The sequence below is a fragment of the Equus caballus genome, chromosome 2, assembly GCF_041296265.1.
Source record: "Equus caballus isolate H_3958 breed thoroughbred chromosome 2, TB-T2T, whole genome shotgun sequence".
Classification (NCBI taxonomy): Eukaryota; Metazoa; Chordata; class Mammalia; order Perissodactyla; family Equidae; genus Equus; species Equus caballus.
This window is the reverse complement of record NC_091685.1, coordinates 68692955-68709437: the sequence shown is the minus strand read 5'-3', so window position 1 is coordinate 68709437 and position 16483 is coordinate 68692955. Positions and strand designations below refer to the sequence as shown.

Genomic DNA, 16483 nt, shown 5'->3' with positions numbered 1-16483 from the left:
AAAGAGTACTGTCAGCAGAAAACAATTTTTGAGACATTTTTGAGAAGTAGAAAGCAGACTGGTTGGAAAACTCAAAAGCAACAACACAAGAGAAAACTACAAATCTTACCACAGGCAGGAGAAAATGTCTGCTAGGACAGAGGCAGTTCAGGAAAAGAATTATCAAAGAAAAGTGGTGGGAGTGCTTTGGGGTTGGTGATTAATTAGGTGGCTGCCTTGAACACCCTGGGCAGGGCCCACCGCTCTTCTGTGTCCCTGGTTTTCTCCCCACCCTGCTGGTGCCAAGTGGCAGGCAGCTGTGGCCTTTACCAGTTACAACAGAGGTTTGGCGTTGTGCCAGCAAAGCAGGACTCAGCCCCAGGTGGTTACTGATGGGAAAGGTAAGAGGCCCCACACCAAGGACGCATGGCTGCCTTTCCCCAACCACATTTCACCTCTCCCCAACGATCATTATTGACAAAACAAGGTAATCACTACAGGCAGGCAAACAGGGATTCTTAATTAAAGAGATGAGCACTCAAACAAGAATTACAATCACTTAAAGAAAACCAAAACCACGAAAGGAGCATCAAACTCAACAAGTGGAGGACCTGATAAAACTAATAAGAATAAGCCCATTGAGCAACCAGAGGAGAACTTTAGAATCAGTTGTGTTGATCAGGAATTGCAAATGGTTGTGCACAATAGAAAATGCAACTAAAAGTGAGCTGAAAATTAGAGGTTTCTTTTTATATAAAGAGAAGGATGGAGGGACGTCGTCCAAGGCCAGTGTAGCTATTCAGTGATGCCATTAAGGATCCGTGGTCCTTCCACCTTTCAGCTCTGCTATCCGTAGAGTGTGGCTTTAGTCCTCATGGTTGCAAGATAGCTGCTGAGACTCCAGATCACATAGCTGCCTCCTACGGATGAAAAAGAAGAAAGTAAAAAAACAGCACTTTTTTTGGCCAGAATTGTATATTTTATAGCACATCCAGGTGCAAGTTTTTACAAATTATGACACCTAGAATAGAGAGAGGCAAGGTTGTGAACCTACAGACTATCCACAGCATGACTGTGATTATTATATTCAAGCAGAGTTAAGAGGATAGCACATCTGTGAAAAATTTAAAATGTAACTGACAAAATAAAAGCTGAATTGAGGGACTGAACTGGCAGAATGGACAGAGCTGAGGTGTAAATTAGTGAGTTAGGAGATCAAAGTAAAGAGTGTTAGAAATATTTTCAGAGCTGAAGCCCTTAGAAAGAAGACTCTAAATTTCAAGGAGAAAACTGAAAAATATTCCTGGAGGATTTATGGAGAAGTTTCAGAACACCAAAGATAAAACGAAAAAAATTAAAAGATCTTCTAAAGATACAAAGCAGGCTACCTATGCATGTCAGTTGAGAACAATGCCCTTCTCTTGTCTGTCCCTCCCCTCTGCAGTCACTGAGCGAGCAACGTCAGCCCAAGAAGCCAGGAACACTTGTGTTGACTCAAGATTTCCACCATGAAGCAGATAGCTGCAACAGCGTGGTTACTACCCAGATAGCATCTGAGCGTTGCAAAGGATAGGAAATAAAGAGCAGGTGAACTCTCTGTCTGATCTCTATCACGTGGTATCTCTCTTACTGCAATCCATAGAATAAAATTAGGACACGAACCAGAGAGGAGTAGGCAGCCCCAGGTTTGGCAGATCTTAAAGCAAACAAACGTACACAAACAGGTGAAAAATAAAGCAATATAAAAAGACGTAGCAGACAGATTTTGGGAAAAAGAAGGTAGATGCTGCAATACTAGTATTAGACAAAATAGAATGTAAAGAAAAAAGCATTTACAGGATTAAAAAAGAGAGATTTTATATTTATAAAAGATACAAACCACAAAGAATATATAACGCCAGTAAATTTTTATGCAGTTATGAACACAACTGTGAAACCAATAAAGCAAAAGCTGATAGATAAACAGTAAATATGAGGCTTTGATATATGTCTCTTAGAAATAGACCAACTAGACAAAAAAATAAGGTAATAAATTTGATCTAATTTATGTTGTTTTCATTCTCTCTCTCAATATAAATAACAGCTAATACTTTGGAAAGACCAATAAAATAAACAAACTTTTGAGAAGAAAATAAAAGACGCAAAATAAATAGTATTAGAAATCAGAATGTAGAATGCCTTGGATATAGACAAGATTTTTAAAAATTACATGAGAAGATAAAGTATAATTTTGCTACAACAAATCTAAAAATTGAGATCAAATAGATGATTTCCAAAAGGAAAAAACTAACTCTACAACAGATAAAAACCTTAGTACATCAAAAACCATATGAAATTTTAAAAGATAAAACAAAAATTCTCCTAAAAATACACCAGGACTAGACGTTTTTATGACAAGTCTACCAAGTAAAGAACAGACCATTTCTGCACCTCATAAACCAGTCTAGAGTGTAGAAAAAAATTGAAAAACTTGGCAGCTAATTTTGACATCAAAGATGGAAAGCATAATATGAATAAAAATATAGGCCAATATCACTTGTAAATATAGATTAAAAATCATAAATAATACATTAGCATATAAAATCCATCACTCTATGCATAAGTGGGGCTTATACAAAGAATGCAAGGATGATTCATTATACTAAACGGGAATTTGAGAAAAGTAGTCATTAAACTTCGAGCCAGAAGACCTGTGTTCCAGTCTTAGATCATGCAGATCACTCAGCCTGTGTAGTAATGTTCATCTTTAAAACCCTTTCCAACTTTAAAAACAAATGATAAAAAATAAGATTACACAGAATGGGGAAGACTTTTTTAATAATGCTGTCATCAAGGTTCACAAAGTTAAATGTTTTAAATATACTTTTATATAAAGATGAAAGGGCCTCCTGAGTTATATGTGTAGGGCCATTCTTAACACTTTAATGAAACACCAAGATTTCCAGTGTAGAAGGAGAATAACGATCAAACATTACTCACAATATGCTGATACAGAGTAATTAGAGACAGCACATAATTCTCAAGAGTGAATCTACAAAAAGGCAGGTGAGTCTGAGAACCACTCGGTCAAGCAATTTAGGTAAAGCACTGTATTTTCTACGCACAGAGAAAAATACTTTTTTTCTGACACCTTCTGATGCTTCCAAGTTATTTTTCTAAGACACTGGTAATGAAATATTCTTAATGCAATGTTACAAAGCATCATGACATCACATGCCACCCACCGGAGGGAATACTATGCAACCAATAAAAATAAAATTTATAATGGATAAAAATCTATCCTTAGAGAAAATGCTGATAAAGATGCTAATTTTTTAGAAAGCAGAACATAAAATTGTAAATACTGTGTGATTCCACTTAATTAAAAATTGACACATTTGATATATACATAAGATATATAATATGTATAAGCTTTGGGTTCTCAACATCTGCAGCCATCTGGATTCACTCTTTCCTTCAAAGTAAAAATAATGTCTTCTTTAATTTCTCTAAACATTCTTCCCTTTCCTTGATCATTCACTTTTGCATATAGCTCTCCTTTTCTGGTACCACCATCTTTAAGGGCTGATACCCCCAATCTCATCATTCCTGAGAGTATCACTAAAAAAAGCCTGTTAAGTGTGAGGATTTTTAATAAAAGTTGAGGCTTACGGAAGGGAATTACTATAGCACATATAGGAAATTATCTAAAACTAGCTAGAAGAAAGATTTTCCTATTGTGTGTTGTCTATTGTCAAGCCACAAAAATTAAAGCATTGTGGTACTGGATCCAGAATAGATGTATGGAATAAATGCTATATCCAAAAATTAAATCTAATTTAAAATTAAATTTAATATAAGAACTTAGTATATGATTAGGAAATTGCTCCAAAACAATAGGGAAAGAACAAACTCTTTAATACTCAGCAAGGCAACTGGCAAACTATTTTTTTTAATTGTTAGATTTCCCCATCCCATGTCATATTCCAAAATAAATTTAAGATGGTTTAAAGATTTATATATGCAAAATTAAAACATTCAATGTTAAACATTAATAATAAAATAATAATAAAAGTGAACATTGATAAAATCTTAGGGTTGGGGAAGGAATTTCTGAAACATAAAAGAAAGAAACTGGCAAGTACATTTCAAAAAAGTAGTTCAAAGGAAATAATCAGACAAAAAACAAAAGCGTACTTAAAATAATGTTTGTGGTAGCGTTGTTTATAAATCTAAATATTTGAACTAATTTGAACATCCATCAATAGGATTTAGTTAAATAAATTATGGCTCTTCCATTTCATCTCTGTGAAAAGATGTTCACAAAACTCTAAGTGGGGGTAGGAGTGAATTATTACAAAATAGTGTATAATTTTTTTAGGTTTAAATATAAATAAAATTGCATTACTTCTTCGTCACAAAGTATCCTATGGCTTCCTAATACCTACAGAACTGCCAAGGTTTTTAGCACAACATTCAAAGCTCTTTATATCGAATTCCTTTTCCTCACTCCAGAGAATGTGCTTCACTCATAAAAATCTATAAACCTGTCCCAAAAGGACTGTGTGCTGTCTCGTTTTCATGATGCTCAAGCTGTTCTCTCAACCTGGAAGAAATCTTCCACATTTGCTTCTTAAGGAAACTCTCCTGACGCTTCATGTCTTTGCTCCGGTGTCACCTTCTGCTTGACAGTCACCACAAAGTCCGCCCCGACTCCTTCCCCACATTCTGTCAGAACAATATTTATACCTTTGCTGTACATCAAAATTTTTGACAACCCTCCCCCAGACCCAGTATTGAGTTTATAACCGTAATAGATGCTCCAATAACTGTTTGCTTAAATACAATACTTATAAAATTTTATTTTTAAAATTTCTCAAACAAAATAAAAAGTTAGATAAATCTGTCATTTTCTGTCATTTTTATTGCTTTTACTAATGAAAGAAAAATTAATAAAAATAAAAGATAGTAAACAAAAGTTCCTTATAGTTCCACCCCCCAAGACAACCTCTATTAAGAATTCGGTATAGTGGCTGGCCAAGCAGTGCAGCAGTTAAGTTTGCACGTTCCACTTTGGCAGCATGGGGTTTGCCTGTTCAGATCCTGGGTGTGGACCTATGCACCGCTTGTCAAGCCATGATGTGGCAGGCATCCCACATAAAATAGAGGAAGATGGGCACAAATGTTAGCTCAGGGCCAGTCTTCCTCAGCAAAAAAAAAAAAAAGGAGGATTGGCAGCAGATGTTAGCTCAGGGCTAATCTTCCTGAAAAAAAAAAAAAGAATTCTGTATATATACCCTTCCATAATTTACTATATATGTGTTTAATTTTTCCATAAAAATGGCATCGTAACAGAAAAATTTGCATCAGAATTACAAGATTCCGCTCCCTAACCTTCTTATCAGAAAAATGTAGAATATTGGTTTTCTTCAAAATTCTTCCTGCTTCTTTCCCAGATTAGACCAGGCATTTGCTTTTAATTTTATTAGACCCCAGCCATAAATCCTCAATTTGTCAGATGCTTTCATGATAAGGAGGCAATAATTTACGTGACTCGGCTGGTCTGTCTGAACCTGTCTGTCTGACTCAGGCCTGTCACCCAGTCTTAGAACCGTGGTTAGGCTGACGTGGGGCTTTCTCACCAATGGGCTTAAGTGGTTCTAATTACGTATTAATGAGGTACACACAAATTACACAGTGACTATCTTTTAAGCATTATCTTAAGGCTTTGCAGAAAGAGAACTTTGATCATCAACACCAAATCCAGGGTCTTCTTGAGCTCTGTTTCCTACAATCTTCATCAAGGTCAATCTTTAGTCCCTTAGATCTCTGGGTTTCAATTTCTTGATCAACGACTGATCGAGCGCACGACAACAGGAATCTTCAAACTATGCTCCAAATTGTGCTAGAACCCTGAGAACATGCTCCAGAGGCTTTCAATAGAAGGGTAGAGAATCGAATTATTTAATAGATAATTAATAGAAAGATCACAGTTAATCAAATGTCTCATCTTGGAAATTACTAAAAATGACGAGAAAATTAAAAGCAGCACTATTATCTCCAGGGCCTAGCATAGTGCATGGCACATAGGAGAAGCCAAATTATCTGTTTGTTAAAGATTGAAACTTAGGTACCATCAACACTAGTTTCTAAATTGGAATCTTGAAACTTTAAAATACATCCTTTTGTTGTTGCTCTTCTTCCCCTTCGTATCTATACCCCTCTCCAATCTCTTTCAAAAATACGTTCTCTCACCAGCTCAGCCTTACCTGAATATTTACAGTTTCTAAGTTTGATAGAAAGAGTTAAATAGGAAGACGGCTAGATTCAACCAGGCAGAGAATTTGAATCTTAGTTTCAGATCTGTTACTAAATTTTGAACTTGAGCGAGTCACTTAGCTCTCTGGAACTGTTCCATCATGCAACTATTTATCAATCAGTTTTGAGCGCTTACAGCACACCTTATACTAAACTAAATGTTGGGAATACTCTGATTAATATGACCCAGCCCACTCTCCCGGAGCTCACATTGTAATAGAGGGAGGCAGAAATACAAATAACCGCAGATATGTAAAAGTCATAGGAATGAAAAAACAAAAAGACAGTCTCGAGAGAGTATGACCACAGGATTGCCAAATCCCTTTCAAACCCCAAAAATATACAGCTCTGTGGAAAGAAAGCAGCTAACTTTTTCAAGATCCTAAATACTATATGGATTTCTTCTACAAATCCCTGAGAAATAGGGATAGAACTTAAAAATACACAATGCCGGATGACTACAATCTTCTCCAAAATATCACTGCCAAGCTGGTCTGAAACTAGCAGCAACGATCAAACAGAGATGGGGACCTCATGACCAATGTCTGGCACGTGGGAGGGGCTCAATAAATATTTGTGAAGTAAACTAAGTAACGCCTAGCAGGCAGAACAGACCAGAGCAGAGAGAACCTTGCAGCTTTTTTCTGTTGGTATGGATTTGGCAAAGGTTAAGACACAGAAAAAGTGACGGTGGGGGACAAGCGTGGAGCACAAAAGTCACTCCTGAGGACAGGAACCTGGGCAGTTGCTCATCCTGCTATGTTTCCAAAGCTGATTTCTCAGCAAAATGAAAATAATGATGATAATGATGATAACTCTGCAAGCTTGGAGGTAATCACCAGTCATGGTAGAGTCATAGTTGAATGGTTTGGCCTACAACAAAGAAACAGTTTTTCCAAACATGAATGTGTCTTTACATTAAGCAGGCATATCTCAGGCCCCTAACTCAACGTAGACATCCATAGGTTGGCAAATCATTTACAGATGTCTGTGACTTTCAGTGTGTCTAGGAAGGAGTGGTGACGGACTTTTCTGTGGTATGCGTGACCTCGTTTGACTCGTCCAGTGACATTCTGCGCTTCCAGGTGTGGCATAGGAGAAGAAAAGCGTTCCACAAGGCTGCTGCAGACAGCAGCTGCTGGGTGAGCAAATTCGACGCTCAGCTGTTTGGCTGAGAGAGCGACAGATAGGAAGAACACTTCCGCCTGCCACAGAAGTCAGCTGGGATATCTGCTATTCTTGCAAATTGGTCTATATGAAATACGTAATTCAGGAGCTAAAATTAAAACTAAAACGAACCCACAATTTCTGGAAGAGTCTTCAAACATTCCAGTCATAGCAGCACTTCTCTTAATACAGCCAGCAGTCTTCTGAGACTCAAAAGGAATTTCCTCTAAGCAGAAAAGTCTTGAGAGAGTTCTTCAAAGATCCTTGAGAGAAACTCATTCTGAGAGCAGGAAAGGAAAGCTCAAGATGCTTCAGAGACTCCATATATGGAGAAATACTGTACAGCACTGAGGTAGGAATCCTGCCCAAAACTGAAAGAGCGAGAGTACTATTAAAGACATAACCTTGTAAAGCAAGGACCCAAGAACACAAATACATACACAGAATGCGTTAGACGTGCGTGCACAGATATGAATGCAGGGGTGATGTGCAAAATAGTCAACTGCTATTGCAGCATAGGATGACCAACTGTCTTGGTTTGTCTGGAACTAAGGGGTTTCCTGCGACATGGGACTTTTAGTGCTAAAAGTGGGACAGTCCTGAGCAACCGGGATGTTAAATCACCCTCTACAAGGGTGCTAACCAACCAGAACAGATGCCAGCTATACACAACCCATTTAGCCTTACTGAGGTCATGTCAGGTCTCTCCTCCTTGGTATCTGAGGACATTTGAACTGGATAAACCCTGGGAATCGTGCAGTCCTGTGTTCAGTTCCCTAAATTTCTCATGCTTTCTCCTGCCTCTGTGCCTTTGTGCAAATTGTTCCCTCCACCTAGAAAATCCCTGTAACTTCTTACAAGACCTCTTGACCCTGCAAAAACTGAAATAGGCACATGTCTAGGGTTCTTGCCTAGCACTCCATCTTTACTCCTATATTCAGAATTTGAGAGAAAAGCTGAAGCAGAAAGATAATTCCAAAGAAGCAAGACTGCTCACCTCAATTTACTTATGCACAAGGAAGAATTGGTGAGCGTCTCTCTAAATCCCCACCTCCAAATTCTGAATCAAAGTAATTTTATCGCAGCTGGTTACATTCTCCAGGGAGCCACTAAAAGCTATTATGGGCTTTTGTTCATGCTGCCAGGGCCCCAGGCAGAGCAGAAAAGAATCTGAATCTGATGATTCAGGCACAATAATGAAGACCCAATGTTTCTGCAGATCTGGGCCACAGCCCTGCTAATAAGAGATATATTTTTCTTGAGATTAGGTTAGGCCAAGATGTCCCTGAGAAAATAACTAGTGTATGTCCTTGAGAGGTGTAATTAGTTAATAACGCACCCGCAGACCCAGAGTCCTCCCAGGTGGGGAGACTGGACCAGAACCGGGGGAAATTTGTGCACCCTCCCCTGATCCGGAGGCCCACCACCCTCCCAAGGCCCACAGGAGGCTGCAGGATTCAGGAAAGACCCAGAGTTGAATATTCTCCTTCTGTGGAAGGGAGCAGAGTTCACCTAGGGGCCACATAAGGCAGAGGTGTGAATGAACTGAAGGCAGAGCCAGAGATGGGGGAACGCCCAGAGGGACTGGATCAATTAGGGCTCCAGAAGGAAACAAACGGCACACTCACAACAAGGAAATTCAAGGAGAGTTTAATAAAGGGCCTATTTACAAAGGTGTGGCCAGGGCGTAGAGAAACACAAGGGGTTAGTGCAATTCCTGGGCTGGCACCACAGGTGTGACCACCCCTGGCGAAGTGAGGGAATGGTTACCAGAACCCAGGAACACAGTGCTGAGTGCAGGGAGCCTATGACAGGAGCTCGACACCTGTGGTGGTGGGGCTCAGCCAGCAGGCAGTGACAAGGCAGGAGGGAGCCGAACTCTCTCCTCCGCCTCCCTCCAATTCCCTGCTAATATTCCCCTTGGGGCCAAAGGGTAACATAGTTCAAGGACAACTTTTGATACACAAAGCAGAGTGGAGAAATGTAGAGAAGACGGAGGACGAATGGAAGACACCCAGCACAGGGACGCACATTATATATGCCATGTCATCTGATGTTTTCCTATTGAAGAGGCTAAAGGGTCAAGGGAAGAAGGGGAAAAACAGTCTTCTTCATCCCATTCTCTCTGGCACCAAGACAAAGAGGAGTCCAGTCACTGAATATACTAAGACACAGAGGCCATCGTGGCAGCCAGGAAACCCAGAATGTCAGAGACAGCAGAGAGGATATTTGCAAAAGAGAGGGTAAAACCAAACTTCCTAATGGACTCGGGTAGATCAAAACCTCCACCCCCCAGGAAGGGGTTAGGAGGCTCACACATTCCTATTATACTTAAAAGTGGAAATAGACCAGAAAAATGAAATTGAATTTATGTAGAACAATCTATGCACTACACAGAGAAATGAAAACTCTTCAACAATTCAGTGGTGATCTAAGCACGTGTCTGAGAAAGCAGAGAATCCAGGATACCTCTGACAACAACAAAAAGTCATGGTCTGCATGAACTTTCTTTTGTGTCACTGATCACAACTTCAGTGCACTGGCAGAAATTGATGCCGTTGAAGTGTTCCCTACAGTTCGGAAGCACAGGATTTGCTCCTCTTATATACCACCATAAGTATAATCTTTTCTAGTAAAACTTCCTGTTTTTACAAACTTACACAGCTAAGTTAAAAACAGAGAATTATTATTGGCAAGTTAATGGCATTCTATGCATTCTATGGATCCATGAGTCACTAAGTTCAGCATCAGATAAGAATGCAGATGAAGAGAAAGCAGAACACAATTTCTGCCAGCGGAATAAGAATGAATTGGGAGTAAACAAAAGAGTAATACCAAGGACATGCATGACACAACCCCCAGGCTTAACATTGCAGTCTTTCATTATCTTACCTGTTTTGATTCAACAAACTCGAACAGGCATCACTAGGTTGTGGACTGCTCTGTTTTGGATAGTTGGTTTTGGAGTTTTGGTTTTAAAAATGACAGCTTTATTGAAACATAATTCACAACCATACAATTCAGTCATTTAAAGTATAAATTCAGTGATTTTTAGTATTTTTCACAGATACATGCCACCATCACCACAGTTAATTTTAAAATATTTTCATCATCTCAAAAAGAAACACTGTACCCTTTAGGTATCACTCTTTGCCCCCCATCTTCCCCCTTCCCTGGCCCTAAACAACCACTTATCTATTTTCTGTCTATATGGATTTACCTATTCAGGCCATTTCACATAAAAGGAACAATATAATATGAGATCTATTATGACCGTCTTCTTTCACTTAGCATAATGTTTTCAAGGTTTATCTATGTTGTAGCATGTAACAGTGCTTCATTTCTTTCTAGAGCAAGATAATATTCCATTGAATAGATATACCACATTTTGTTTATTCATTCATCGGTTGATGGACATTCGGATAGTTTCCGCATTTGGGCTAAGATGAATACTGCTGTAAACATTCATGTAGGAGTTTTTGCATGGACATGTTTCAGGATAAAGATTCTGTCCTCACTTCCCCACCCATTCCCAGCTGTATAGTGACCGTCTGCAGCAAGTCACAGTGAATCTTACGAGGATTCAAATAAGAACTGTGTAGTCTTTTGTATTATCTCTATAAGATGAACTTATTTTGTTCTCAAAAAACAAGTAAGATAGGCAGGAAGGCCATGACGAGCACCATTAAACTGATCAGGTAACAAAAACACAGGAAAATTTATAACTTGCCCTAAGACACGTCTAAGTGGTGATGCCAGGGATAGTATCTCATGTCAATCTCTTCCTTCTGGGAGGAATCATAAGATATTAACATAAATAATAACAATGCGAGATGTATGTGCTATGAGTCAAGTGAATGACAAGAGCCAAAATATAACAGAAAAGCATTGCAAAAGGTGATAGCAGACGGGGATGGGGGTGTATTGGGGAGAAAGGAGGAAGATACAAGGAAGATTTCCCGGAGAAGAAGAGAAGGTGGCACTGGAGCTGGCCCTTGACGGCCACCTAGAAGTTTCAGAGTTTGACGGGTTGAGTTGAGAGAAGACACTGCTGGCCTACAAGGCAACAAGACCAACAACTTAGAAAATGCAAGCAAGAGCCAGAGAACAATGCGTAGTCTAGTTTGAGTGGAAAATATTCCCTATGGTTAGCTGAGTAGTAATAGGTTATGGGTTCCAATATAGATGTCAGATTAAAGAATCTGGTCTTTATTCAGTAGGCAGTTGAGAAAAATCAGCAGAAATTTTATTAAATGATTTTTGTAATCAGTATGGTGCTTTAGTGATACCGCTGTGGCAGTACTGTATGGAAAAATGTAAAGAGGTGGTAATGGGAGTAGAAAAACTAGTAAAAAGACTATTGCAATAGCCCAAGTGTAAGATAACAAATTTCTATATCAGAGGTTCTCAACCAGGGCATATTTTGTTCCCAGGACACATTTGCAATGTCTGGAGACATTTTTGGTTGTCACACAGTGTAGAGTGCTTCTGGCATCCATTGGGTAGAGACCAGGGATGCAGCTAAACATCCCACCCTGCACAGAACACCCCACAACAAAGAATCACCTGGCCCACAATGTCAACAGTGCCAAGGCTGAGAAAACCTGGTCTAAATTAAGGTAGTGGGAGTGAAAATAAAAACAAATGACGGACAATAGAACCATTCTCAAGGAAGAAATGAAAAAAGATTTGATGATTGATTGGATCTAGAGGCAAAAGATAGGGAGCAGGTGGTTTACAACTTGGATGACTGACAAAATTACAATAGCAAAATTAAAAATTTTTGAAGAAATTGATAGTAGGCTGAAGAAGAGTGCAGTGAATATATGTTTTCATCTTCTCAGTATTCCTTTCTTTGGAAACAGCCTCCTCCTCAAACTGTAATGTGATTTGAGTGAGGAAGATCACACCTTCAACCCACTCTAAGTGGTGCTTTTCTGGTCTAGGCCTAGCCGATCAGAATCTACCAGACTTGGCCTTACTGAATGGTTCTCTAGGTGGGCATGTGATCCAAGCAGACTAATCACAGTTCTTCCTGCATGTCACACATGAATCCTGCCTGTCTGAGAATTAAATTAAACAAAGACAAGCAGAGCAGAACAAGAAGAGAGGGAGACAGAAACACAGAGAGAGACAGAAACAAAATTTAAGTGATCTTGTTTAAGCTCCTGGATCTAGCTATGCCTGAAATACAAGATTTAGATTTCCCAGTTAGATTAAGCCAATACATTTCCCTCTTTGCTTAAGCTAGTTTGAGTTATATTTCTATTACTTTCAAGTGAAAAAGTCTCCGCTAATAACAAAAGGATGAGATTAGTTTTCAGTATGTTAACAGAAGGAAAATTCATTAAATAGGTATAAATGGAGGAGCAGCTAGAATTTAGAGGACTAGGGGAAGTTAGGAGATATATTTTGGAAATCATTTCTTTAGACATGAGAGTTAGATGCCAGAATAGTTGTGATCCTTTTGAAACAGGCCAAAGACAGAAAGAAGACTCGGTATTTATTTTATAATTTATAGTAAAATAAAAGGACTATAAGCTATTATTTCAGAAGTCTAAATTATTAAATTGTGATCATTCAGAAATAGTAATCCTAGTAAAAATATTGGAAACAAGTTACTTGTGAGTTATTTTGAACTATTTGTACTGCATGTAGAATAGCTTTGAATTTGTTCGATTCTGGCCTAGCAATGCATTAATGATTTGCCTACCTGCTCTTAGATATCTTTCCTCTGCTTCCTTTGCTCTTCTCTGTATCACAGAGGGTTGATTTCTGCAAAACGCTTTGCCCAGGCTTCTTTGCCAATTGTCTTCTGGTTAGTTTGGCCAGTAAGAGTCGTTGGCAGAAGTTTGGAGTATGGGAGGTAGGAGGTGAGGAGAAGACAGAGTATGCCTCTCCCTCTTTCCTTGCTTTGGCCAGTACTTCTGGCAGTAGGTGTGTCTCCTCCATGGTCCAGCTTCCCCCAGGCAGCCCTACCCTTGGTGGTCCCAGCTCCCACTAAGCAAGCCCAGCTACTAAACTCTGATGAAACCACCTCCTCTTTTTGTCCCTCCAGCCCTAAAGACGCTGGCAACTTCTTGCTATTACTAATCTCTGGCTTCACCATTTGCTGTTTGCCCTTTTAGCTCTTCCAACACCTTTGTGACCAGTTCCTCATGTTAAATCCTTTCTATTAAACCGTCTTGTTTGTTTGGGTTCCCTGACTGTACTTTTACTGATTCATTTGCTTAGTGTCTTAGTCAGTTCTGGCTGCTATAACAAAAATACCATAGACTGGGTAGCATAAACACAACACTCATTTCTCACAGTCTTGGAGGCTCGAAGTCTGAGATCAGAGCACCAGCATGGTCAGGTTCCTGGCGAGGGCCCACCCCTCGGCTTTTAGACAGCTGCCTTCTTTCTATATCCTCACATGGTGGACAGAGACATCCTCTCTCTTGTGATTCTTAGAAGAGCACTAATCGCATTTCTGAGGGCTCCACCCTCATGACCTACTTACCTTCCAAAGGCTCCACCTCCAAATACCATTGCATTGGGAATTAGGGCTTCAATATGTGAATTGGGGAGAGGAGGGGGGGGACACATTCAGTCCCTAACACTTAATCTCCAATTCAAATCCCCGGAACTCGGGTGCTGAATAGAAGAACAAAAGGAGTCCATTGACAATTTTTGACCCTTCACGTCAATTAAATAAGATATATACAATTACTGTGTTGCTGGTGGTGGATTTAAAGTATAAAATATAGTTCATAGGGAGCATGTAATATAAAATCATATATAAACAAAATAAAAATATAAACTATTGTAGATATAAGTTTCAGAGTAGAGAGAGATTGATGTTAATTGCAGGCATCAAGAGAAGGGTTAATGGAGAAGAAAGGACCAGAGCTGAACTCTAAAGGATGGAAAGCAGAAGAGGAGGAAGAGGAATTACAGAAGCATTATGGGGGGCAAAGAGTGGAGCATAAGAAAAGAGCAGGAACAAGCACAGTGTGTTCAAGAAAGGTCTGGCTGAAGCAGAAGCATTTATGGGTAAATTGGCTCAAAAGAGTAAGGAAAGGTCACATTGCAGAGGGCCATCAATAGAAGGCAGAGAACTGTGAAGTCTGTGGGATCAACCCCAGAAAAACTGAATGGAGAGACCGTGTCCTCTAGAAGATAAAGGCTGTAGACGCTTTTTCATCTGGTTAATAAAACACAGAGCAAAGAGTCTGAAAGCTAGCTTTTATTCCCATTTCCAGACTCATTTTATAATCTTAAAATCATCTCATATTTTGGGGCCCAGCTGCCTAATTGCAGAGGAGTTAATATGTAAGATTCATCCAAAAATTGTTAAGATTTTTATTGTTTTTCAGATGGCTAAGTATTTTTTAGGTATTTACTCTACACCTAATCTTGTGCTAAATCTAAGATTGTGAGGTCAGTTTTATTTTTTCCAATTTCCAATTTACTCCTTGATAATAAAGAAGACGACTTGATGTCGCATAAGAATGACCAGAAGGAAGGGTGTTTTTCCCAGCACTTAGAATTGAGTGGTAATTCTGACCTTAAAAAGCCAGACTGGAAGAAATGAAGCAATACTTTAACATAGTCGATTAATTGCTTTTAACAAGTGAAAGTATTCATAAACCCAAGAAAGAGCATGCCATTCGAAATTTGATGTGTTTTGTGAGAATGAAAATGGAAGGCAACATTAATGAGAGATTAAAAATTATTTTTAGAATTTATGAGTGGGTTAGCTTGACAGGTGGCTGATAAAATAAAATTCTACATCCCATTTATGTGAAGGTGAATTTCTTTTGTCATGTGTATTACAATTCACATTAGAATAGCCAGTAATCATTCTGCTGTTACCTCCACTTTCATTGTAGGAAGAACCTGTAGAGGCAATATCTTAGCTCTTATCCTGCGCCAGGAAATGAATTGCAGTCAGAACAAACAAAGGATTTAATTATAGCCTTTAAGGGAAAGCAGGAATAGTACACGTGGAACTGAAGTCTCGTCCAAGACAAATTTTTAAAAAGGTGGGGAGGAGAAAATAAAAGAAGTGAACTGGAATTTTAGCTTGTGGAAGAAGAAATCAAACTTAACTTCTAACCTTCTATAAACTGATATCAGCAAAAATTTGGTTGGCACTTAGAGTCTTTGAAAGGATTTTCAACTGATTTTGAATCTGTTTTGTTAACTTCTCCCAAAATGGTATTTCAGTGGGGATAATAAAAAGGATTCCACTAGATATAGCCAATACAATTTTATGAAATAAAGACATATGTGACTTGAACATAGCTTACAAAAGTGTGTAATTTCATTTATGGCTTAAGCTGGGGGCAAAGGACATTTAGTAGAAAACACATGAAAATAAACCTCTTAACAGAAGGCAAGTCAAAGCATACCAGAGTCACATAATCTTGTCATTCGGTAAAATGAACAGGCCGGAAACAAGGAAACATGAATCCAAAGGGCGTTTTCAGTTCTGAATAATGACGTGGCACGGTGAGTCAGCTTAATAGTTGCACTCCTCCAGGAGGACAATACTGAGCATTCTCCTAAGTTGGACAAATTTTCAGCTAACCCTTAATTATGAAGTCATTATGACAACTGCTGATGTGTCATCTCTGTTAGAATTGCTTTCGGCTCTTTTCAGCACCTGTTTTGTATATGCTGTTAGTATTAAGAGACTTAACACAAACGTAAAATGAGACCATTGCTTCTGTCAACTGCATGTATACACTTGCTGCGAAACATTTTTAGGCGCACACACACACACACACGCCACAATGGGAATTATTCTGAGTGCTGTACAGATGAGACAAGCTCTTTGAGCTTTGAGGGTCAAAACGATGTAAAAACAAAACAAAAAAAACAAAGAAACTCATGCCGTCAATTCATGAGCAATTTCATAAAAATTTCTTGAAAAGAGAAGAAAGCAACATTTTTCACACGGGCAATGTTCTGTTGGGGAAGAGGATTTACCTCAGTAGTCACTACACACCGTCCACACCTCCTAAAAAGCCTGTTCCCCAACATTAATTATGGG

At 38.9% G+C, this 16483-nt stretch overlaps 1 long non-coding RNA gene across 1 annotated transcript; it reads right to left on the bottom strand.

Annotated features, from left to right (window-relative positions):
• Window positions 1-703: 703 nt before the first annotated feature.
• LOC138921761 (uncharacterized) lies at window positions 704-16028 on the bottom strand. Its single transcript, XR_011434647.1, has 2 exons — window positions 15840-16028; window positions 704-899 (listed from the first exon to the last, which is right to left on the bottom strand). It is a non-coding gene; the product is annotated as an uncharacterized lncRNA (long non-coding RNA).
• Window positions 16029-16483: the final 455 nt, after the last annotated feature.